Source organism: Trichosurus vulpecula, chromosome X, assembly GCF_011100635.1.
Source record: "Trichosurus vulpecula isolate mTriVul1 chromosome X, mTriVul1.pri, whole genome shotgun sequence".
Taxonomy (NCBI): domain Eukaryota; kingdom Metazoa; phylum Chordata; class Mammalia; order Diprotodontia; family Phalangeridae; genus Trichosurus; species Trichosurus vulpecula.
In genome coordinates this window covers 59,076,690-59,102,869 of record NC_050582.1, presented here as the reverse complement: position 1 = coordinate 59,102,869, position 26,180 = coordinate 59,076,690, and the positions used below count along the sequence as shown (strand labels likewise).

Genomic DNA, 26,180 nt, shown 5'->3' with positions numbered 1-26,180 from the left:
CACAGTATTTTAAGGACACAACTTTAAAAAAATAAAAACAATGTACAACTTATGCCATTTATTTACATATATTAAACACTCTATTTTGGTTTTGTCTGCTATTCATAAATTTCAATCTAAAGCTTTTAATGTACTGTTATAGAAAATAATACATTCAACATATCTAGAGCTTACAAAATAATTTTTCCCCCTCTTAAGAACTTTCAAGATAAGAAGCAACCTCTTTTAGGACCTGGGTACTACTGGGATTAGATTTTTGGAAAGAAGAAGACTTCATTTTGTTTTCGTTCTATTGAGTATGCTGTTTAGATGATGCCTCATCTAGACTGCTTGCTACAAACAATGACAATAAATGACAGATTGAAGCATTCATCAATGCACCATAGAATATCGAATTTCCAAATGTTTTAAAAATAGTATTTACCTTTATAACAATAAGCCTGGGGGTTTAAAATAGAATAAACTTAATGGTATTCAGAACTTAGAAAACTCAAAACTCAAATCCTTCCATCATTTCAATGAACAGAAGAATAAATACATCATATAGTCTATGCAATATGGAAGTAAGATTTTTTTTAAACTTTTACACATAATTTTTCTTAAACCTGTTGCATTAAAAAATATTTTGACATATATGGTATCTCTGCTAGGGAATTTGGCAATATAATATCTACATAAAATTTGGTGAGGTTAATGAGTATTTTTCATTATTCCTTTCATTTTCCCTCCCTTTGTTGTGTTCTCTCTCTCTCTCTTTCTCTCTCTCTCTCTCTCTCTCTCTCTCTCTCTCTCTCTCTGTTCCCTCTTTCTCTCTCTACTTTTTTCTATGACCTTGTGTTGTTTTTTTTTACTTCCTTGCTCAAAATCCAGGTTCCGAGGTATATTTTACCATAAAACTTTGGATTTAACAGACAGAGTTTCTTGTTCTGTTATGATTTATTTTTAAAATAAGGAAAACTTCACTTTCTTTAAGACAGAGGCAATGAAGCAAATGGGAATTGCTATGTTGAGAATGGAAGGCAATTCCCAGTGTGGAAAGACTGAACAAGACTATGCAAGTTAAAATGACTATTGATGTGGGTTGGGGGCTTTAAGCTGAGGCTCTCTGTTTAAATACATAGCCCAGGAGATTGGTTAAAGATTCCAAAAAGCAATGGGAAATCTAGTCTTGACAGTCGGTCAATTTTGCTGACACTATTAAAAGTTTTCTTGGTCTCTGGTGGTTTTGTTTCAGGCTTGACTTCTTTGGGTTCTATAGTTGCACTTTTTGCAATGGTGGCTAACCCAGGATCCCCCCTCGAGCGATGTTAGGGGTGTAGCTTGTTGCTGTAGCAGCATAGCTATTGTTTTTCTTAATGAGAGGGTCCTTCATTTTCTTTGGCTTTTCAGGAACAACACTTTTACCATCCCAAGCATAACCCCTCTTGGTGAAATAGTTGACAGTGGCATATTCAATCAGTGCTGAAAATACAAAGGCATAACACAACTGCAATAAACCAGTTCATGGTTGTGGCATGAGCCATTTTGGGAAGAGGGTTTCTGGCACTGATAGTCAGAGTGATCATAATAAGGACGGTTGTCACTCCGAATGCAGTTCTTGCTCGGACTGACTCTCTGTTGAGCCAAAAAGAAACCTGGGAGAGGATAACTGTCACTATACAGGGTAAGTATGTTTGAATAACAAAGTAGCCAATCTTTCTCTTCAAGTGGAAATGGGTGGTCATGACAACATATTCTCCTTGTCTGATTCAAATCACAATACATAGTTACCAGAGAAGAACCAATGGGTCTGGGTTACAAAGCCAGGGGGCAGTTATGGCTTGCCCAGAGTCTCAACACTCCTTCCATGAGTGTGCCCCCTATAGATATTTTTGTACATATAGGTCCTTTCCTTTTTTTAAAACTTCTTTTGGGAGGTGCTATTGGCAGGTCAAAGGGTACCCGTGGTTTTTTTTTTGCTTTTGTTTGTTTTTATTTTCTAGGTTGCAATGTTTATTATACATTAAAATGCTTTTCTACACAAAACTTTCTGGTGCTAAACTAGGTGAGCTAAGAGGTGTCAAGTTTGGCATGCAGGCTTTTTATAGTGCGAGCAGAAAGTTCACTTGACAATCATAACACTCAACTGCGTTCTAGAAATAGTCTGGAGAGCTTACAAAATTTTATATTTGCAGGGTTGAAATGATCAATATATTTAAAATATATTTTCTTCTTTATGAAACTGGAATGAACTGGAACTTTATTCTTTAGTGGAGATAAAAATTCACCTCCTGTTTCATTATGAATGCTGGCTTTTTTCAGATGAAATTTTTTATCTTCCACTCTAGCAGGAACTCATGATTTCTGAGATGTTAATACAGAGTCAAAATATGTGGCTAAAATTTTTCAAATAGCTTGTGTTCATTTTTAGCAGTAAAATAATAATAACAATCTAGATGATAACTGTCAAAATGCCTATGTAGTTCTGTATCGCAAAGCATATGAGACTCTTCATAAAGAAGGTAGAAGTATAACATTTATTCAGGCACCAGAGAACCATATCCCGTAACCAAATGTTCAGCGCCCACAGCCAGTTAGCCCACTTTATCATAACAGCAAGGAACTTAAAAGATGATATCACAACATGGAGCCTAGCCATCCCAAAACCTATCTGTCCCCCTGCTGGGGTCTTTCCCAAACACAAACTCACTAAGTCAGCCTGTTCAGTTCTCACTATCACGATGGTGGCCATTAGCAGCCATAACTTCTCTCTCTCTCTCTCTCTCTCTCTCTCTCTCTCTCTCTCTCTCTCTCTCTCCCTCTCCCCATTTCCTCTCAGGAAGCACCTTCCACCAAATGTGACTTAGGCTTCCTGGGACATAAGCAGGTCGCATGGCTTATTAATATGTGGGAAAGATCTTCAAATCCAAATTGCTACTACATTGTTCCAGACTGTTACACTGACACACCCATAGACTATTCTCTTCATAGCGTAGATCTGTGGTCTTTAGTGCCAGTGAGCTTTTTCCTGCTCCTAGACCATCATCATAACACATCATCTGGATGGTTAAGTACAGAGCATGTCTGTGTTAAACATCTTATTGAATGGATGTTGATACTTTAATGCCATATTTTGAAACTCTCAATAAACTCCTACTCCAGAGGAACAAATGGTAACTTTCCATCTTGGTGAGCCTTATCAATGTAATTTATTAGATCTAGTAGTCCTTCAAGACTTTTCCCATCACTGACTTTGAGTTTCTCAATGGCATCAAAATCTTTTATTTTATTTTATTTATTTTTTTATTTAATATTTTTAGTTTTCAGTATTGATCTTCACAAGAGTTTGAATTACAAATTTTCTCCCCATTTCTACCCTCCCCCCACTTCAAGATGGCATATATTCTGATTGCCCCATTCCCCAGTCAGCCTTCCCTTCTGTCACACCACTCCCCCATCCCTTTTTCCCTTACTTTCTTGTAGGGTAAGATAGATTTCTATGCCCCATTGCCTGTATATCTTATTTCCTAGTTGCATGCAAAAAATTTTTTTGAACATCTGCTTTAAAAACTTTGAGTTCCAAATTCTGTCCCCTCTTCCCTTCCCACCTACCCTCCCCAATAAGTCAAGCAATTCAACATAGGCCACATGTGTATCATTATGTAAAACCCTTTCACAATACTCATGTTGTGTAAGACTAACTATATTTTGCTCCTCCCTATCCTATCCACTTTTGTTCAGTTTTCTCCCTTGACCTTGTCCCTTTTCGAAAGTGTTTGCTTTTGATTACCTCCTCCCCCTCCCTTCTATCATCCCCCCTTTTTATCTTCTTCCTCCTTCTTTCTTGTGGGGTAAGACACCTCATTGAATGTGTATGTTATTCCCTCCTCAGATCAAATCCGATGAGAGCAAGATTCACTCATTCCCCCTCACCTGCCCCCTTTTGCCTTCCTACAGAACTGCTTTTTCTTGCCACTTTTATGCAAGACAATTTACCCCATTCTATCTCTCCCTTTATCCTTCTCTCAATATATTCCTCTCTCATCCCTTAATTTGATTTTATTTTTTTAGATATCATCCCTTCATATTCAACTCACCCTGTGCCCTCTGTCTATATATATATATATATATATATATATGTATATGTATATGTATATGTATATGTATATGTATACGTATATGTGTATGTATATGTAGATATGTATATATATATTCCTTTCAGCTACCCCAACACTTGTGTCTCATGCATTATACACATCATCTTTCCATGTAGGAATGTAAACAAAACAGTTCAACTTTAGTAAGTCCCTTATGATTTCTCTCTCTTGTTTACCTTTTCATGCTTCTCTTGATTCTTGTGTTTGAAAGTCACATTTTCTATTCAGCTCTGGTCTTTTCTGAGAAAGCTTGAAAGTCCTCTATTTTGTTGAAAATCCATATTTTGCCTTGGAGCATGATACCCAGTTTTGCTGGGTAGGTGATTCTTGGTTTTAATCGTAACTCCATTGACCTCTGCAATATCATATTCCAAGCCCTTTGATCCCTTAATGTAGAAGCTGCTAGATCTGGTGTTATCCCGATCGTGTTTCCACAATATGAAAATTGTTTCTTTCTGGCTGCTTGCAGTATTTTCTCCTTGATTTGGGAGCTCTGGAATTTGGCAACAATGTTCTTAGGAGTTTTCTTTTTGGGATCTTTTTCAGGAGATGATCGGTGGATTCTTTCAATTTCTATTTTGCCCTGTGGCTCTAGAATATCAGGGCAGTTCTCCTTGATAATTTCTTGAAAGATGATATCATGGCTTTCAGGTAGTCCAATAATTTTTAAATAATCTCTCCTTTATCTATTTTCCAGGTCAGTGGTTTTTCCAATGAGATATTTCACACTGTCTTCCCCTTTTTCATTCCTTTGGTTCTGTTTTGTAATATCTTGATTTCTTACAAAGTCCTAGCTTTCACTTGCTCCAGTCTAATTTTTAAGGTAGTATTTTCTTCAGTGGTCTTTTGGACCTCCTTTTCCATTTGGCTACTTCTGTCTTTTAAGGCATTCTTCTCCTCATTGGCTTTTTGGAGCTCTTTTGCCATTTGAGTTAATCTATTTTTCAAGGTGTTATTTTCTTCAGTATTTTTTTGGGTTTCCTTCAGCAAGTCATTGACTTTTTTTTCATGGTTTCCTCGCATCCTTCTCATTTCTCTTCCCAATTTTTCCTCTACTTCTCTAACTTGCTTTTCCAAATCGTTTTTGAGCTCTTCCATGGCCTGAGACCAGTTCATGTTTTCCTTGAAGGCTTTTGTTGTAGGCTCTTTGACTTTGTTGACTTCTTCTGGCTGTATGTTTTGTTCTTCTTTGTCACCAAAAAAAGATTCCAAACTCTGAGTCTGAATCTGAGTCTGTTTTCGCTGCCTGTCCATGTTCCTAGCCAACTACTTGACCCTTGGGTTTTTCGTCAGGCTGTGACAGCTTGTAGAGTATAGAGTATTTTGGCCCAAGCTTGAGGGGCTGTGCTGTTGTTTTCAGAGCTTTCTCTACACAGCAAGCTCTGCCACACCAGTGCTCCTCCTTCCCCAAGAACCACCAACCCAGACCACATCTCGGATCTGAGCAGGCTCTGTACTCCTGCTCTGATCTGCCACTTAATTCCTCCCGTGAGGTGAGCCTGGGGCCAGAAGCAACTGCAGCTGTAGTTCTGTAGCTGCACCACCTCCACTGCCCCGGGGCTGGTGGCTGAACTGCAAAGTCCTTTCACTCTGTCCCCACAGTTTTTTTTCCCCCACTAACCTTCTCTGTTGTCTTTGGTGTTTGTGGGCTGAGCAGTCTGGTATCTGCCACAGCTCACTGATTCAGGGCGCTAGGGCCTATTCTGCCCGGATCCCGGTCTGGTTGGTCCTGGCATAGCCCACGCTTGTCTCTGCTCCCCTCTGCTCCCAGCTCCGCGTGTTAGACCTTAACCAGTGACCATCCATTCTGTCCTGGGCTGGATCCCTGCTTCCCTCTGCTATTTTGTGGGTTCTTCAGTTCTAGAATTTGTTCAGAGCCATTTTTACAGGTGTTTGGAGGGTCCTGGGGGAGAGCTTTGGTCCCTGCTTTCCAGCCTCCATCTTGGCTCCACCCAACACATTTTATTTTAAATTTGGCACAGGTATCAGAATTACTGTTGCTTTGCCCTACTTTGTTTATATTTGTTTTTGTTTCCTTTGTATTATGGGTAAATATTTTTTTATTGTACTTGTCTCCAATAGAAGGTAAGGAATTATTTATTTCTTTATACTTGTATCCTCAGCAGCTGGCATGGTGCCTGCAGTTTTGGCAAGTCTGTGTCTAGGCTGGCTACAGTACTTGATCTTGAAAGTCCACCAAGGCTGGAGTCTACGGACTTGCTCTTAGTACTTTTTGCCTTTTTGAAACATTCTTCACCATAGTTGGAACCATAACCTCCCCTGTAGTAGAGAAATACTTTTCCTCATGAGGAAATAGGATTTGAGACATATGAGTTATCTTGTTGCTAAAGCTGATTTTATTTCAGGAAGCTCTTAACTAGTTAGGGAAAATCCACATTCTTACACTCACTGTGGCTGAAAGTCACTGCCACCCAGAGGAGTGCAGGCTCTGTACTGGACCTGTTTTCAATATCAGCAGCTGAGCCAGAGGCAGCCACTCCTACTCCCCCTTTTTCTTTTCTTTTCTATGCATGGTTTTATAGCCCTTTTGTCATATTTCCAAATTGCTCTCCAGAGTGGTTGGATCAGTTCACAACTCTCCCAACAGCGTATGAATGCCTCACTTTTCCCATATCCCCTGAAACATTTGTCATTTTCCTTTTCTGTCTTATTTGCTAGATTAATAGGTTTGAGGTAGTAGGTCAGAACTTTTTAAATTTGCATTTCTCTAATCAGTAGTGATTTAGAGAATTTTTTCATATGGCTAGAGATAGCTTTGAATACTTTATCTGAAAACTGACTGTTCGTATCTTTTGATAATTTGACTCAGTTCTCTATATATTTGAGACATGAAGCCTTTTCAGAGAAACTTGGCTTCAAGAATTTTTTCACAGTTATTATTGCTAATTGTATTTCTCTTCATCCTGTTTGCCCCTGTTTATTCTATTCTCTCTCTATTCACTGTGTCCCTCTTTAAAAGTGTTTTGCTTCTGAATATCATTTCCCCCCATCTCCCCTCTTCTATCACCCATCCCCCTTCTCTTATGCCCTTCCTCTCCTACTTTCCTATAGGGTAAGACAGATATCTATACCTAATCAAGGGTGCATGTTATTCCCTCTTGTATTTTTAATGTATTTTTATATATTGTTAATGGATTTTTGATTAATGGGAAGATCTTTTCCATGCATTAATAGGCCCACATGACCTGTTTAAGTCACATGGAAGTCTAAGTCATATGATGTTGAGTCACATGAAGCCTGTGGTGGGAGGAGCTTATTGAATGGGTGGAGGAGGAAGGGTGGAGCAGAGCTGAGAAGAAGGAAGTTGGTCAGAGCATTTAGAGCTGAAAGAAAGATAGGAAGCAGGCAGCTAGCTGTGAGTGCTTCTGCCCTGGCTTTACCCCACTAACATGAGGAAGGCCTGGTGATGGTGGTGCCCCCTACATTGTTATTGTGTATACACTTCTTTTTTGCTATGATGGATTTGACTTTCTATTGTTGGGATTCAGCTTTCTGGTGTTTGAATAAATGTTTTTGTTCTATCTTCCATATAGAGCGTCTGTTATATTTTGTGATTCAGAACTTGGCCAGCATAATCATAGCTGCTGTAGGCACTGTCAATATTGCCTTGGTGCTACATTTGGTGGCAAGGATGGAAACATGAAATATCAGACCTCTATTTGGTGGCAGGAAGACTTTAGAGGAGGCAATGGGTATCCCAGGATGGGAGGATTTACCTTATTTGTCCCTGGAGAGAATGGGCTAAAAGCAGCAGACTCTCTGAAAACTGAGAACGAAGGCTATGGAAGGGAGAACCCAGAGATTTAGAAATATGTTTGCAAGGAATACCAATAAAACCAGGGAAAGAACTGTCAGGGGAGTTTAGGAGAGTCTGGGCTTTGCTAACAAGTTTTCATCTTATGTGTAAAAGCAGAGACAAGCTGCTGAAGGAGAAAGCTCAGATAGAAAGGGAGATGGCTGGTTTGCCATATCTAGGACAGATTTTGAAACCCTTATATAAAGGTACTAGAAAAAATATGAATTTCTTGGTGACTTGAGCAGAGTAAAGATTTGAAGAAGCCAAGGCTGCTATACAATTAGCCCTAGATTTATGTCCTATGCAAAATGGCCAGGTGGAATTACAAGTGACTGTATAAGAAAAATATAAAAACTGGAGTTTATGGCAAAAACAACAAAACCAAATGTACCCTTAGGATTTTGGTCTAGGAAACTCCCTTCATCTGGAGTTTGATATACCCCTTTTGAAAAGAAGTTGTTAGCTGCATGTTGTGCTTTGGTAGAGACTAAACAAATGACTCTGGGCCATGAAGTTAATCTTGTCATGTATGTCCTTCATTTTTTAAGAGGTCCATGACATCATGGAAAGGGTGACATGACTTACAGTTGACTTTCATTTGTATGAGGGAGGGCTGTGCAAGGTCACCAGCCTCACTTTCTTCTCCAGAGCCATCTGGGTCCAGTGGCCTGACACTCACTAGGATGACTGGAGATGTCACAGGATGCATGAAGTAATGCCATGAAGTAATATTAAGGCCTGGAATCCCCATTATGACCTGGATAATGAGTGCTACAGCTTCTCACAGAATTGGACATGTGCAAGAGGCTAGCATAATTAAATGGAAATGATGTGTTCAAAATAGATCTAAAACAGGCAAAATTGAAGTTTCTGTTCTACACAAAACAATAGCAAACATAGATACTCTGGGAGACGATATACCCCCTGAACCAAAGCAACAGTTTGTACAATCCTTTGTAAAATGGAATGGTGTATATGATGGATTAACTGAAAAACAAAAGAAACATGCATGGTTTACTGATGGGACAGTAAAATATTTGGTCTACAAAAGACACTGGAAAATGTTAGAATGTAATCCATGTACTAGGCAGACTTTGGAAATTACTGGGACAGGTAGAAATAGACAATATGCCTAACTTATGGCAGTACATCAAGTTATAAAAACAGAACACAGAGCCCAGTGTCATATATTCACTGATTCATGGGCGGTAGATAATGGGTTAGCTACATGGATGCCCATGTGGAAAAATAAAAATTGAGAAATTCATGGCAAACATGTCTGGGATAAAGAATTATTAGAAGACATATGGGACATGTCTTTGGTTATTGATTTGTCAGTTATTCATATAGATGCGCATGTAGCCCTCACCACATCAGAACATGAGTACAATGCACATGCTGATCAACTAGCAAAGATTGCTATTCAACATATTTCTCTACTGTGACACCAGTTGATGATTCTGTACTAGATAATGGGTCCATCAAACAGCCAGCCATTTAGGGGTCCAGGACACACACCAGGGCACAAGATCAAGGTATTAGTATCTAATTCACTGTTTTTTAAAAATCTAATTTATTTAATATATTTAGTTTTCAGAATTGATTTTCACAGGAGTTTGAATTACAAATTTTCTCCCCATTTCTGCCCTCCTCCCCCACTCCAAGATGGTGTATATTCTGGTTGCCCTGTTCCCCAGTCAGCCCTCCCTTCTGTTACTCCACTCCCGTCCCATCCCCTTTCCCCTTCCTTTCTTGTAGGGCAAGATAAATTTCTATGTCCCACTGCCTGTGTCTTATTTTCTAGTTACATGCAAAAACTTTTTTTGTTTTTGAACATCTGTTTTTAAAACTTTGAGTTCCAAATTCTCTTCCCTCTTCCCTTCCCACCCACCCTCCCTAAGAAGTCAAGCAATTCAACATAGGCCACATGTGTGTCATTAGGTATAACCCTTCCACAATACTCATGTTGTGAAAGACTAACTATATTTTGCTCCTTCCTAACCTAACCCCCTTTATCCAGTTTTTTTCCCTTGAACCTGTCCCTTTTCGAAAGTGTTTGTTTTTAATTACCTCCTCCCCCATCTGCTCTCCCTTCTATCATCCCCCCTTTTTTATCATCTTCCTCCTTCTTTCCTGTGGGGTAAGATACCCAATTGAGTGTGTATGGTATTCCCTCCTCAGGCCAAATCTGATGAGAGCAAGATTCACTCATTCCCCCTCACCTGCCTTCTCTTCTCTTCCTGCAGAACTGCTTTTTCTTGCCACTTTTATCCGAGATAATTTACCCCATTCTATCTCTCCCTTTCTCCCTCTCTCAATATATTCCCCTCTTATCCCTTAATTTGATTTTATTTCTTTTAGATATCATCCCTTCATCTTCAACTCACCCTGTGCCCTATCTCTCTCTCTCTCTCTCTCTGTCTCTCTCTCTCTCTCTCTCTCTCTCTCTTTGTATATATATACACATACACACATATACACACACACACACACACACACACATATATATATGTATATGCATATTCCCTTCAGCTACCCTAATACTGAGGTCTCATGAATCATACACATCATCTTTCCATGTAGGAACGTAAACAAAACAGTTAAACTTTAGTAAGTCCCTTGCAATTTCTTTTTCTTGTTCTTTTTCTTGATTACCTTTTCGTGCTGCTCTTGATTCTTGTGTTTGAAAGTCACATTTTCTATTCAGCTCTGGTCTCTTCACTGAGAAAGCTTGAAAGTCCTCTATTTTATTGAAAATCCATATTTTTCCTTGGAGCATGATACTCGGTTTTGCTGGGTAGGTGATTCTTGGTTTTAATCCTAGCTCCATTGATCTCCGGAATATCATATTCCAAGTCCTTAGAACTCTTAATGTAGAAGCTGCTAGATCTTGAGTTATTCTGATTATGTTTCCACAATACTCAAATTATTTCTTTCTGGCTGCTTGCAGTATTTTCTCCTTGATCTGGGAGCTGTGGAATTTGGTGACAATATTCCTAGGAGATTTCTTTTTGGGATCTATTTGAGGAGGTGATCGGTGGATTCTTTCAATTTCTATTTTGCCCTGTGGCTCTAGAATTTCAGGGCGGTTCTTCTTGATAATTTCTAGAAAGATGATATCTAGGCTCTTTTTTTGATCATGGCTTTCAGGTAGTCCAATAATTTTTAAATTATCTCTCCTGGATCTATTTTCCAGGTCAGTGGTTTTTCCAATGAGATATTTCACATTGTCTTCCCTTTTTTCATTCTTTTGGTTCTGTTTTATAATATCTTAATTTCTCCTCAAGTCACTAGCTTCCATTTGCTCCAATCTCATTTTTAAGGTAGTATTTTCTTCAGTGGTCTTTTGGACCTCCTTTTCCATTTGGCTAATTCTGCCTTTCAAGGCATTCTTCCCCTCATTGGCTTTTTGGAGCTCTTTCGCCATTTGAGTTAGTCTATTTTTTAAGGTGTTGCTTTCTTCAATATATTTTTCAGTATTTTTTGAGTCTCCTTTAGCAAGTCATTGACTTGTTTTTCATGGTTTTCTTGCATCCTTCTCATTTCTCTTCCCAATTTTTCCTCTACTTCTCTAACTTGCTTTTCCAAATCCTTTCTGAGCTCTTCCTTGGCCTGAGACCAGTTCATGTTTTTCTTGGAGTCTTTTGTTGTGGGATCTTTGACTTTGTTGACTTCTTCTGGCTGTATGTTTTGGTCTTCTTTGTCACCAAATAAAGATTCCAAAGTCTGAGACTGCATCTGGGTGCGTTTTTGCTGTCTGGCCATGTTCCCATCCAACTTACTTGACCCTTGAGCTTCTCACCGGGGTATGACTGCTTGTAGAGTAAAGAGTACTATGTTCCAAGCTTGGGGGATGCACTGTTGATTTCAGAGCCATTACAGCCAGCTATGCCACACCAGCACTCCTCCTTCCCCAATAACCCCCAACCTGGACTGGACTTAGACCTTCAGCAGGCTCTGCACTCCTGCTCTGATCTGCCACTTAATTCCTCCCACCAGGTAGGCCTGGGGCTGGAAGCAACTGCAGCTGTAGTTCTGTACCTGCTCCACCTCAGCTGCCCTCGGGGCAGTGCCTGAACAGTGAACTCTATCACCCTGTCCCCAGCAGCTTTTCCCACTAACCTTCTCTGTTGCCTTTGGTGTTTGTGGGTTGAGAAGTCTGGTAACCGCTGCAGCTCACTGATTCAGGATGCTAGGGCACGCTCTGCCTGGCTCCTAGTCTTGTTGGTCTGTGCCGCCCATGCTGGGCTCTGCTCTGCTCTGCTCCACTCCCAGCTCTCTGTGAAGAATAGACCTTACCCAGAGACCACCCAGGCTGTCCTGGGCTAGAGCTCTGCTTCCCTCCGCTATTTTGTCGGTTCTGCAGTTCTTCTCTGTTGTCTTTGGTGTTTGTGGGTTGAGAAGTCTGGTAACTGCTGCAGCTCACTGATTCAGGACGCTAGGGCACGCTCTGCCTGGCTCCTGGTTTGGTTGGTCCGCGTTGCCCACGCTGGGCCCTGCTCTGCTCTGCTCCGCTCCCAGTGCTCCGTGAGGGATAGACCTTACCCAGAGAGCATCCAGGCTGTCCTGTGCTGGAGCCTTGCTTCCCTTTGCTATTTTGAGGGGTTCTTCTGTTATAGAATTGGTTCAGAGCCATTTTTTATAGGTTTTTGGAGGGACCTGGTGGGGAGCTCATGCTAGTCCCTGCTTTCCAGCTGCCGTCTTGGCTCCACCCTGCCTCCCCCCATTCACTGTTAAAACAAGTAGAAGAGGATTGTTGTATATGTCAGTTGGAAAAGGAACGAACTGTTCCTTGAGTAGTAACTGGAGAGATAGCAAGTGAAAAAGGTCCATCATAAGCTTGGCAGATAGATTGTATTGGACCCCTACACCAAGATAAAGGATACAAATTTATATGTACTTGTGTTGACACCTATTCAGGTGTACTAGTGGCTTGTCCTTAGAAGAATGCTGTTCAGAAAAACATCTGTAAAACTCTTGATATCCTAAGTCTATATGATGGAATCCCAATGGAGATTCAAAGTGACAGTGGGTCACATTACAAAGGTAATGAAATGAAGAGATGTTGTATGTTACACGACATAGAATGGATGTATCATATTCCATATTGTCCACAAGTGTCTGGGTTGACAGAATGAATGGATTATTGAAAGAACAGTTAAGAAAATTAAGTTGTAATAATGTGTATCAGCATTGGAAGGATTGTTCACAGCTTTACATAATTTGAGTAGTAGACAATTGAGGAATATACCTCTAGCCAGAATGATAACCCCAAATGTGTAAATTAGAAAACAGCAAACACGTAATATCCCAAATATTGAGTATTGGACTCTGAGGCAAGATGTCCCAGCACGGTATCCAGGAACACCTGGCTCAGAAGGATACGATTTACATTGTTTAGAGGGCTTTCGATTGGATAGAAGAGAAATAAGAAAAATTTCTACTGAAATATATATGACAATGTATAAAAATCATTTTGGATGGATATTACCTAAATTAGGATTAGCAACTCGAGGAATACATGTATTGGCTGGAGTGATAGATTTTAATTATCAAGGAGTAATTAGTGTGACATTCCAAAATTGAGGTGAAGAACCCATAAAGTTTTGTAAAAATGATAGAATAGTTCAAGTGATTATTATTCCTTGTGAAACAATACAGCTTGGGAAACTGATCCTCCTTCCCAAATAACTATCACAGGAACTGAAGGGTTTGGTAGTACTGATAGAATAAAATTAAGAGCTAAAGTATGGGTAAAACAGAAGCTAGAGGATATACCAAAGGCTGTATAAATTATAGCACATGGGAAGGATAATACTTTAATTGTTTTTTTTTGGGGAGAAGATGATTACCAAATTGTACTTTTAAATCATATGAATGATTTAAGCACCATGAATGAGGCTATGATAGTGGGTTCATGGATTGTAGAAGAATGGTGATCCTATATCTACCCTTCCTCTGGTTATTGTCTCCTTGTTTCTTTTTGGCTTTTTGTGTATTCAACTTGTTTGCTAGATTTGTTTCCTTCAGGCTTAGTACACTCCACCTGCAGATGCCTCATCTCTTAAGCCAAATGTCAACCCCGTCTATGACTATAATGTGTCACCCCTGCACCTGGCGTTGAACAAGCTTTGGATGCAAGCTAAACAACTGACCTCTTGAATGGGACCTCTTAAGGCAGGGACATCTCTACATCCAATTTCAGCAGGAAGTAGCTATGGAAGAAGAGACCTTCACCCCTTACCCCAAGATTTTGGGCCCCATTTGTTTGAAGGGACAATGATAGGTGCTTGTGCTCAAGCCCCATCCTGGATATTGTTTTATGGCCTTGTTTTGTTATCCGTGTTATATTGTTACAAAATTCTGTTGACACCAGTTGCCCCCTTGGCCTATATAAGGGATCTGAAAGATCTTGGGGCCTAATGTATTGTTAATGGTTTTAATATTTATCGTTAATGTATTTTTGCTTAATGGGAAGATCTTTCCCATCCATTAATAGGCCCATGTGACCTACTTAAGTCACATGGAAGCCCAAGTCACATGAGTTTGTGTCACATGAAACCTGTGGTGGGAGGAGCCTGCTGAATGGGTGGAGCAGGAAAGGTGGAGCAGAGCTTAGAGGAAGTTGGTCAGAGCTCTTAGAGTTGAGAGAGAGAGAGAGAGGAAGCAGGCAGCTATCTGTGAGTGTTCATTTGTGGGAAGGCCATAGCAGGGGGAAGGCTTGGGGATGGTGGTGCCCCCTTCATTTTTATTGTGTATAGACTTCTTTGTTGTTATTATGGATTTGGTTTTATGGTGTTGGGTTTGGCTTATTTGTGTTTGAATAAATATTTTTGTCCTGTCTTCCATGTAAAGAACCTGTTATATTTTGTGATTCTGAACTATGCCAGTATATTCAAAGTCACCATAGGCACCATGAATATCTTCTTGGCACTACAGCTCTTTGAACCATTTCTAATTAGGGTAAGGTACAAGCATTCCCCACCCCTTCCTGCATCTTCCCCTTAAGTACAAAACCTGTTTCTAACCTTTCATATTTCCTTTTTTCATTAGGCCAATACTCCTTTTAAAAGAATTGCTTCTTCAGTGGATTGTTGTACATCTTTGTCCATTTTTGTGCTTCCTTTACTGAGCTGTTGATCCTATTGTCAGGACTCTCTTCCGTACCTCTCATTGCTTCCTCCAATTTTTATTCTGCCTCTCTTATGTAATTTTTAGAGTCCTCTTTGAGCACTTCCAGGAGGTTTTTTTAGGCCTGAAATGAATTCAGATTTCTCTTTGAGGCTTTGCATGTATTTGTTTTGTCATGGTTATCCTCTTCTGAGTGTCTTGGTCTTCTCTGTCACCCTAATACCTTTCTTATGTCAGAATCCTTTTTTTATGCTCATCTTGGTTAGCCTTTTGTCTTTCTTTTAAATTTGAACTCTGCTGTCAGGGTGGAAGGGGCACTGTCTCAGACTTCTTGTGCCAGGGGCTACAGGCCCTTGCTGTTTAGCTGGTGCTGTACTGATATTGACCTGAGGCCCACTGGTGACCCTCATGTCTGGTGCTGGACTGAGGGGGTGGCCTGGAGAGGGTAGCTGGCACTGCTAGAGGCTGTTAGGGTTACTTGATGCTGAGCTGGAGTCTTAGTGGTGTCTGGCTTGTGCTGAGGCCTGTGGGCTATTTCAGCCTTTGTCCAGGGCTACACTGATGTAGGTGGAGGTCTGGATCTGGAGGCTGCCTATTTGCCCAGGGGTGTGCTGAAGTAATTGGAGGTCTGACTTCTGGAGTATGCCTGTTTGCCTGGGGCTGTGATGAAGCAAGTGGTGGTTCTTGGAGCTGGAGTTGCTGGTTTCCCTGGCTATGCTGAGGCACCTGGGGGACCCTGGTGTTGGTGTTTGCCTGCTCCACCACCCTGGGGCTCAGGATCTCCCACTGGCTTGCTGGGACACTTCCTGCCCTGGACTGTGCTCCTTTTTTACCAGAGTGAGACTGATGTTTTTTTTTTTACATGGTGAATAAATTTTTTATTTTTATTTATTCAAAAATTTATTTATTTTTAATTTTCAACATTTACTTTTATTAGATTTTGTGTTCTAAATTTTTCCCCCTCCCTCTTCTCCCTCCTTCCCAAGATAGGATATAATTTGCTATAGGCTATACATATATAATCATATTAAATATATTTCCACATTAGTCATGGTGTGAAAGAAGAATCAGAGCAAAAGGGAAAAAGTATGAGAAAGAAAAAAGAGAGAAAATAGTATGCCCTGATCTGCATTGAGACTCCAAAGTTCTGTGGATAGCATTTTCCATGATGAGTCTTTTGGAATTGTCTTATATCATTGCATTGCTGAGAAGAGCTAAGTGTAACAAATTCAGTTATTACACAATGTTGCTGTTACTCTGTTGTCCTCCTTGTACTCACTTCACTCCGCATCAGTTCATGTAAGTCTTTCCAGGTTTTTCTGAAATCTGCCTGCTCATCATTTCTTCATGAACAATAGTATTCCATTGCATTCAAATAGCACAGCTTGTTCAGCCACTCCCAAATTGAAGGGCATCCCCTCAATTTCCAATTCTTTGCCTTAACAAAAAGAGCTGTTATAAATATTTTTATACATAGCGGTCCTTTACCCTTTTTATGATCTGTTAGGGATACAGACCTAGAAGTGGTATTTCTGGGTGTAAGGGTATCCACAGTTTTATAGCCCTTTGGATGTAATTCCGAATTGCTCTGCAGACTGGTTGGATCAGTTTCCAACACCACCAACAATTCATTAATATTCCAATTTTCCCACATCAAGCATTTACCATTTTCCTGTTTTGTCACATTAGACAATCTTCCAGGTGCGAGGTGGAACCTCAGATTTCTATTAATTTGCATTTCTCTAATCAATAGTGATTTAGAGCATTTTTCCATATGACTATAGATAGCTTTAATTTCTTCCTCTGAAAATTACCTGTTCATATCCTTTGATCATTTGTCAACTGGGGAATGACTTGTCTTCTTATAAATTTGACTCAGTTCTCTATGTAGTTTAGAAATGAAGCCTTTATCAGAGACATTGGTGATAAAAATTGTTTATGTCTTCTTGTAGATGAGTTAATGTTTCCTTTATTAATTGGAATGCTAAGGCATTGGGATTATAAAATGTTGTTATTGATATTGGTTTACTGTTTATGGTTACTGTGAGTCTAATGTAGTTTTCGTATTTATCTTTTTATTTTTTGAATATCTGCTTTTTCTTGGTCAGGTAACAAGATTGCATTGCCTACTCTTTTGCAATCACTTGATGCATAGTATATTGGGGTTTTTTCCCCCTCCATCTCCTCAATTTTATTTCATGCATGTCTTTGTATTTCAAATGTGTTTCTTGTAAATGATATATTGTAGTATTTTTTCCTTCTCCAATCTGTCATTCTTTCTCATTTTAGTTGTTTCCATTTTCCTTTATCTTTAATTTTAAACTTTAAACTTGTCCATTCCACTTTAAACTCCTCCAGTAGACTGTAAGATCCTCTCAATTAGACTACAAGCTCCCCCTTTTGACAGAAATCTCCTTGGGACAGGGATTGTATTTTGCCTCTTTTTGTATTTCATGCAATGACCACAGTGCCTAGCACATACATGGTGCTTAATAAATATTTGTTTTTTCATTGATAATATTATGGGATTTTTAAAGTTATAATTTTTCCTCTTTGGCCCCCTGTGCCAAAAAGCCCAACCCCTGTACCCCAGGCTTGTTCAAGGAGCAGGGAGTAAGAGGGATTTCTCACATTATTTCTGGTTGAAATCCATATCAAGTGAGTTGCACAGTCTTTGGTGGAATATAACCTGTGTAGAGGCAAATTTTAGTGTCCAGCAAGGTATGAGGAGCCAGTTCTAATCACTGGTTGCCATGGTGACTAGTCATTGCCAAGGATACCTAGGATCCTGAGTTGCTGGCACTCAGGCTACCTCTTTATCAGGCCTCCATTATTTTCCCTTGGCCAGGAGGAGGGGAGGACTTCTTCCCAGCTTTGTCCTGGACTGCCAGCTGGGAATAGATCTAAATCACCAGGGGCTACAAAACATCAGGAGATACCACAAATGCCCACATATGTACATATAAGTGATGGGTATATTGTCTATATTGAGAGACTGAGAACAAAACAAAGACAGACATAGTTGCAGAGACAGGGACAGGCAGAGCCAGAGCCAGGGAAAAAGAAATAAAGATGGTGACTGCAGATTAGTATGCAGAAGAAGACAAAGCAAAGCAGCTGTTGCTAGGAGACATGCATCGGGGGAAGGGGGTGGTGATGTTTTGACTTGTCTGGCACAGGCTGTCCCCCATCTCTCCATCAGTAGCCTCTGAAAAGCAATTGCCACCACTGTCTAAAACAGCTAACAGACCTCCTCAAGCAGTCGGAGCACATCCTGAAGGACAATAACCAGGCACTATTTCTATAATCTGCAAAATAGTTGTGGGGAGGGTTGCCACGGCAACTGCATCTCCTCATGTTCTCATCCCACTTGAATTTTCATGATTTCTTTGATATTACCTTTAACTTTTTCCAGAGGAAAATTGGTAGGGCTACTGATTATTTAACTTTGATTACTTTACTTCTTGACAACTTAACATTGTTACAGTTGTTAATTGTTTCCATTAGTTTTTCTTTTAATTTGATTCTCTAGGGTGCTGTAAGCAGATCATATATCATTTATAAAGAGGGGTATTTTTGTCTCCTCATTGTCTGTTTTTATTCTTCCAGTTTTCTTTTTCTCGCGACAGCTAGGATTTCTAGTAGAATACTGAATGATTGTGGTGATAATGGGCATCTTTACTTCATTATTGATCTTAGAAGGCTTTGAGTTTTTTTCTCATTACAGATAATGCTTGCTCTGAAGTTTAAAAATATGTCACTTGCCATTTTAAGAAACATTCTGTTGATTTCTATGCTTTGTAGTGTTTTTAATAGGAATGGGTTGTATTTTGTCAAAAGCTTTTTTTCTGCATCTTTTGATATAATTGCACAACCTTATCGGTCATGTTACTGATATGATCAGTTGTGCTGATAGTGTTACTAACGTTGAAATAGCTCTGCATTCTTAATATAAATCCCAGTGGTAATTCTGACATTTTGAACATATTCCAGACTTGAGAAAGTACCTGTCTCTTTTGTAGATAGAGGATGAATTCAGGAACAAAGAAGAGAGAGAGAGAGAGAGAGAGAGAGAGAGAGAGAGAGAGAGAGAGAGAGAGGGAGGGAGGGAGGATCCCAGGTGGTAAAATTGATAATTTTTCTTACATCAAATACAAATGCTTTTGTACAAAGAAAAATTATTGAAGCTGAATTTAGTAAGAAAAAGCAGGTAAATTGGAAAATATTATAGAAAGTTTCTCTGATATGTAAGGTATGTAAAGAACAAATTCTTACTTATAATCATGAGAAGGATTTCCCAACTGATAAGTGGTTAAAGGATATACCCAGGCAGTTTTCAGAAGAAGAAATATAAGCAAAGCACAAACATGAAACAATGCTCAAAATTACTAATAATTAGGAAAATAAAAATTAAAGCAATCCTGAGGTTCTACTATACAGCCTTGAATAATAAGGCATTGCTACTGAAGTTAATTCTCCCGAAGTGCAGTGGGTTGCCTTGAAGAAGTTGGTGGATTCCCCATACTTGGAAGTATTCAAGGAAAAGCTGGATGACCATTTGTCTGTTATGTTACTCTGGAAATTCTCTTCACATATAGATAGGATGAGATGGTCCTGTGGTCCCTGTAACTGTCAGGTTCTGTGCAAGTTGTGTGAACCAAGGCTGATAAGGAAATCTGAGGACAACATAGGGTTTTAAAAAGCTGATTATTGGGGCTGTAGCAGAGCTTAGAACTGAGCTGAGCTCTCCCTGGACAAGTCTGAGTCTATGTATGCCACACTGGCAGACTTTAGGCTAATGCAGCAATCCCTTAGTTCCAGTGATAGCAGCAAGAAGAGGCTGACCACCTGCCACCTCTAACCTTTCCCTTGAGATGCTTCACTGCCTTAGCTAGGCTGGCTTGCTTAGCCCAAAGGGAGCAGATGGTGAGGATGCTTGAGTGGCCCCTTCTTCAAGGGAATCCCTTCTGCCAGTGATGACTGTGGGTGCTGAGACCCATGTTCTGGGAGAGGCACCTGTATTTGAGACTCTTGGGCTCCAGGTGCTGAACTGTTTCCATCATGGTCTCAGGGGTAGTGGTGGTTGAGGTGGTGGTAGGAGCATGACTTGCCTCGTAGTAGCTGCCTCCTGGCTCTCCCTCAGTGGACTTGCTGATTCAGGAAAATAATATATGAGGGGGTTGGAAGAGGGAAATGTCCCAATTTTCAAAAGAGGAAAGGGACTCGAATCTTCAAATTACAGATTGATGAACTTCAGGTTTGATTTCTGGGAGCTGTTCTAGAATGTATTTGTAGGGAGACTGGGGTTTTCAGTGGCCAAAATATATCACCAAAGCAGCTTTGCTGCTGGCACATATGCATAATCATGAGAGCTTTGGAAGTGAGGTGGAGGAGGAACACTGTCGTTGACTGTTCTGACTACTTCTTTGTTATGCCTTAAATTCATTATCACTTAATCCAGAATCTTGTAAGTGTGCCTTGTATGTATGTATGTATATTTTGTCTTCCATGATAGAATATATGGTTCTCAAAGGAAGACATTGGTGGGTTTTTTTAGTATTCTCAGTGCCTAGCACAGTGTCTGTTACATAGTAGGTGCTTAATAAATGCATGTTGTTTTGTTGTCTGATATTAAGGGTAGCAGGGCCTTTCAGTATTCATCAAATAGTATCACAGACATGACTGTCTTCCTTTGCTTAAGTCTGGGCTTCTCAGGGAGAAGATCATAACTGACTATAGAACTTGACTACGATATTTGGTGGCATCTGCCATACCTTGGTGGTAGAGGAACACTTAATAATCTTTAGGTCACATATCTCATACCCAACAATCTCACTTTTTCTCCACTGTCCCTCTAAAGACACCCCCTCCTCTCAATCATAATCCCAAATATATTGCTCTGATTCCCAACATCCCTACTCTGCCACAGTCACCTACCTCTCTTGCTCTATACTCTCTTGCAAACAAACTCCTGGTCTCTATCTTATTGTAGTCCTTGACTCTCCTATGCTACTCTGCACAGTACCCAGGCCATCCCTTCAAGGAAGTCATTGACACTCCAGCCTTGAGGAACTTCTTCAATTCAGCTCCACCGCCCCTCCCCTGAAGCAAGTACTTCCCTTAGCAGTTCTTGCACAGGGCTGGAGATGTGGAGGAAATCTTCCTATTCCTTCTAATTGTTCAACAAATGCTGTTCCCCTCCCAGTGAATTTGTGGTAGGTCGGAAGAGCTCAGCTGCATGGAGCTGTCCCCTGCAAAGTGCTGATCTGGCCTGGGGTTCTCATCCTTCCAATTCCACTTAAATAGCTTACTGAAAATATCCCACTCTTATGGAACCCTCCATGTCCTAAGGAAGGCAGTCAGGGCCTCTCTACAGAGGCCGTGGTGGAACTCCTCAACTGAGCTTTTTGGAAAGGAATGACAGATGGACTAATCTCTCTGTACAGTATGTTGGATCTCTTGTACTCCATCAAATAGTGCCATCATCCACACTTTGAAAATCAGGTTCTACCGTTTCCTCGTGGTCCCAGCTTGTCCCATTCCACACTGGGTAGATCACTCTTACTGGTACTGCAGGAATTTGTGTACACACAAGTTTGAGATATGAACCATGAATGAAAGGGACAAAAGTTTCAGTTCTGGGGTGATCCTAACTAGGATGGGGATAGTATGTTCAGTTTGTTAATGAAATGAGACACCACATGGAAAGCCCTTTCTATTACTCTTATTATTGAATTAGTGGGAAAGCTCTTGAATATGTATGATCTAAACATGGAAGGACCATGGGGCTTGCAGGGATATGTGGGTGATTTTGATAGACCTAGTCACAGGGTTGCCGCAATGAGGCTTTTGATATTCATTGCCTTCCCATTGCTTCCCCTAGACCTGTACTGCCTTAATGCTGAGCAGTCCAGATTCCCTTTTCCAGATGGTGTTCCCATTTCAGCAGTGCTGGCATCTGATACATCTCTGGCATCTTTGCCAGGTTTATGCATGGAGACAAAGTTTGAGGCATTTGAAAGGGTAGCTCCAGAGAGTGGAATGTGGTGTGTCATTCTGGAGAATCAGTGCCATTAGCAAGAAGCTGCAGTCCTGCTACAAGGGTGCGGTTTAACAATGAAGATACTGCTGTCTGTACTTGTATGTTTACTCTGTGTGTACTCTGGTCTTTGGGTACTCATAGTGATAGCAGTAACTTAACTCCAAACTGAAAAATATTTTACTGATGCCCTTTAAGGCAACCAACTTAACCCATTCTTAATGGAGGGGATGTGCCCAGTAAAATGCTTATGGGGCAACAAAATCAGGAGGTAGCTCCTGGTTAAAAACCTTCAGCAAGTCCTTTATTTTGGTGAGGATCCCTTCTCTCTGTTCCTAAAGGAAGTCTGCCTGGGTGAAACAAAAGTCTCAGGTGTCTCCTGATCATACTTAGAGATCTTTTCCATGGGGAAGCCTACCTTGGCTGGAGCTCCACATGTACTTCCTTTATATGGCCATAACAACATTAGTGCCAATACTGCCTCAGTTGCAGCTGGGTCATCCACCTATGCCTTAGAACCTCTTTCTGCTAAGCCAGGGGGAGCCTTTTCTGCTCCCCAGGTCCCACCCCAGAAGATGGCCTTCTTAAAGTATCCACCCTCTTAGATAGTGCTGAGTGTAGAAAACCCTTCTCTTCTTTCTGCCAAAATGGACAAGCACAGAATTGGAAAGTATCCTAACAAAAATCTACCTAATAATGAAACACAGAGATCAACACTTTTCATTAAAAGCACTTACTAAACAAGTTTAAAATGGATGGACATATTTGTGGAACACAGAGATGTAACACTTAGCAAGAGTAAAAGTAAGTTAAGGAAATGTAAATAGATACTCACCCCTGGATGTATCTGAAAGTGGTCACTCTCTAGGGGAAGCCTATAAAATAGCAAAGATCCAAGAGTGGAGTCCAGATGAACTCCATAAATGTCATTATACAGCAATTCAACCAACTGTGTGTGTACAGAAAACCACTGAACACATGCTCATCTTATAGGTTTGTTTAAAATGGAGTGAATTTCTGGTGGCAATCCCATATCAGGTCATTATCAACAGAAATTATAGATTGTGCTTTAGGAGCCCAGATTTCGCAATCACCACAGACTATGGAAGGAAATGGTAGAAACTGAGCAACTCTTCATTGAAGGTTCTAAAACATTAGTACCTAATGATTACTTAGGTTAGGCTGGAATTATCACTTAGAAGCTCGGTATCTTTCAGAAGTGAGCAGATGACATAAAAATTCAAGAACAGTGTTTTTAATAGCATACCAAGTGTTCCTTATCTCCAAGCTGCATGGATGAAAAGCTTGCAACATGTAGAGACCTAGGGGAAGACCTGAACACCATGTGTGAACAGTGTGAGGAACATGTGATGCCCACAGTCCTGTTTCATCTGTCTTGTGCCTCCAATTGCAGGTATCTCTCCACTATGCTAATTCACTAGTGGCAGGGCAGCTGGTGTTGGAGAGAAAAAAGTCCCAAATCTGAAAGAGTTTTAGAAAAAAATTTATTAAGTCCCTTGGTAGTGGAGATTGAGGCAGAAAGGAGGGTGTGACTCCCTCTTTTCCAGCCTCTGGAAGGTTTATGTTACATAGGATTTAGACCAGGGTACCGACACATAAACAACAGGGGCAGACTCATTGCCTCCCTAGGTGTCCACTCTGTCCCTCCCGCCCAGCCTGATCTTTGTCTCCTCCTGCCTGGAGAAAGGAGACTGAGCCCTGCCCCTTCCCCCAGCTCCGCCCTTTCCTCCTCTGCTCTGGGGGTTGTGGGGAATCCAAGTCCCATTCAAGAGCTGGTGATTTCCAGATGCTGCTGTAGCTACTGTACTCTTTCTTCCCTTTTGTGGAGCCCAGGACAGCCTTTCCTTGACCTCCCCTTTCCCCTCTTTGTCCTCCCCATCCTTGTTTCGGTAAAGGGGCTGACCCTCAACAACCCCAAGCTGAATTCAGGTACTGCCTCCCACCTCCAGTCCCTGAAGCCTGCTCTCAGGAACCTTGGAACCTGGTCAGTCCCAGGCCCACCTGCAGGTGGAGGATGAACCTGCGCCCCCCCCCCCCAAGAGGGTGGTTCAGATGGCTGAGAGAAAATGCTGGTGGGTTTCCCCACTGCTCTGGGCCTGATGTCAGAAACCCTCTCCCTCCCTCTGCCCTTCTCCCTCTGCTCTGGGAGGAGACTAGCCCTTCCCTGCAGTGACGTCCAATCCTACCCCCTCCCACCCATTATTAAGTGTAGGTCTTCTTTGTCTTCAGGAAGATGTGAGTGGGGTGAGCAGGACTAGGTCTTTCTGCCCCTAACCCACTTCCCTTCCCCTCCACACCCTTCCCCTCCATAACCCCATCTTCCCCCCATCTTCCAGATTGAATGATACTGAGGGTCCTGTTAGTTCCTAAGTGGCTGTAAGTGCCCCCTCCCTGCTCCTGCCTCAGCCCCTCCCTTTCTTCTCTTCTCTTCATCTTCTCTTCCCTCCCCTGCTACCAGAAAAAATCTTTTTATGAAGCAGAGGACCCCTCGCACCAAACCAGCCTAGCTTGGTTCCCTGGAGGATGTGTGTAAGGATGGGTGAACGGGCCTGGAGGATTGATCCTTTTGTTTCTGGGAATGTTCTGTATGTAGGTACGATGTATGTGTTTGAGTGACAGAATCTGGGTGTGCGTGTGGGTGTGTGGGCCCCTGGCTATATGGGTGTGTGCCTGCCACTCCAGATCTGCTCCTGTCTGGGGCTTCTTGCCTGCCCATGTCTTTGTCTGGAGGGCTGGGGCCTTAGGGGATCCTGAGGGGGGGGCCAGGTGCAGTGCAGGGCAGCAGGGAGAAGCATTTCACGACTCTCCCTCCCTCTGCTCCTCTTTCTTCCTCACTTCCTCCAATCCTTGGCTGAGGAGAGAGGAGACTGTCTAGAAACTCTTCCCCTCCTCCTTTCTTTGTCATTTCTTTTGTTTGGTGTCGTTCAATTAAAGAGTATATTTATTTTAGTTCTGCTTTCAGCCATAACCTGGTGAAAGCAGGGTTTCAACATCCTTTGTTGTTGAACAGAAATGGGGGACTGTCCCTGACTGTGGATCTCTATGATTTGCAGACTGAAAGAAAAGAGTTGTTTCAATGTGCATGTCTCTCATTATGACAGATTTGGAGCATTTTGTCATAGGGCTATTGCAAGCTTGGATTTCTTCCTTTGAAAACTTCCTGTTCACGTTGGATCTATTGGGGAGTGGTTCTTAATCTTAGAAACTGGAATCAGTTCCTTTTATATTTTGCATATGCAATAGTCTTCAGAGAACTTTACTGCAAAGATCTTTCTTTCCTCCTTTAACTGCATTGGATCTGTTTGTGCAAAAACATTTCAACTTTATAGAAGCAGAATCATTCATTTTACTTTCTGTGATTCTCTCTGTTGCTTGTTCTTCCATAACCTCTTCCCCTAATAGATATGAAAAGTAATTTCCTCCTTTCTCCTCTAATTTGCTGTTGATTCCCCTTTTACCTAAATTTCCTACATTACCTCTAATACATGTATCTGTCATTTAATTTGATATGTGCTGTGAGGTATTGATGTCCTATGAAATCTCTGGCAAACTGCTTTTAGCCTATCACATCTTTTTTAAAAAATAAAATAGTGTGTCCTCACCTGCTCCCCTGCCCAAATTCTGTCTTCGGATTTATTAAACACAATTTTATTTTATTGCTTTGCTTCTGTACATTGCATTCCATTGATCACCCTTTCAATTTTTAACAAGTTCAAATTGTTTTCTGGACAACTAGGTATTCTGCAGGGTCTCAGGTCAAGAAGACTCATCTCCTTGAGTTCAAATATGGCCTGAGACACTTACCAGCTGTGTGACTCTGGGTAAGTCACTTACCCCTGTTTCCCTCAGTTCCTCATCTGTAAATGAGCTGGAGAAGGAAATGGCAGACCACTCCAGTATCTTTGCCAAGAAAACCCCAAACGGGGTCAGGAAAAGTTAGACAGGACTAAATAAAGTCCACAGTTGTTTTCCTAATCACTGATCTGTAGCAGAGTTTGAGATCTGCTACTGATAATCCCTAACCCCAAACCCCTTT

The 26,180-nt window shown here is 41.0% G+C and overlaps 2 pseudogenes; both read right to left on the bottom strand.

Moving 5' to 3' along the window:
• Positions 1 to 1,068: 1,068 nt before the first annotated feature.
• LOC118832548 lies at positions 1,069 to 2,116 on the bottom strand (annotated as a pseudogene).
• Positions 2,117 to 2,334: 218 nt separating this feature from the next.
• On the bottom strand, positions 2,335 to 22,079 carry LOC118832547 (annotated as a pseudogene).
• Between the last annotated feature and the right edge of the window lie 4,101 nt (positions 22,080 to 26,180).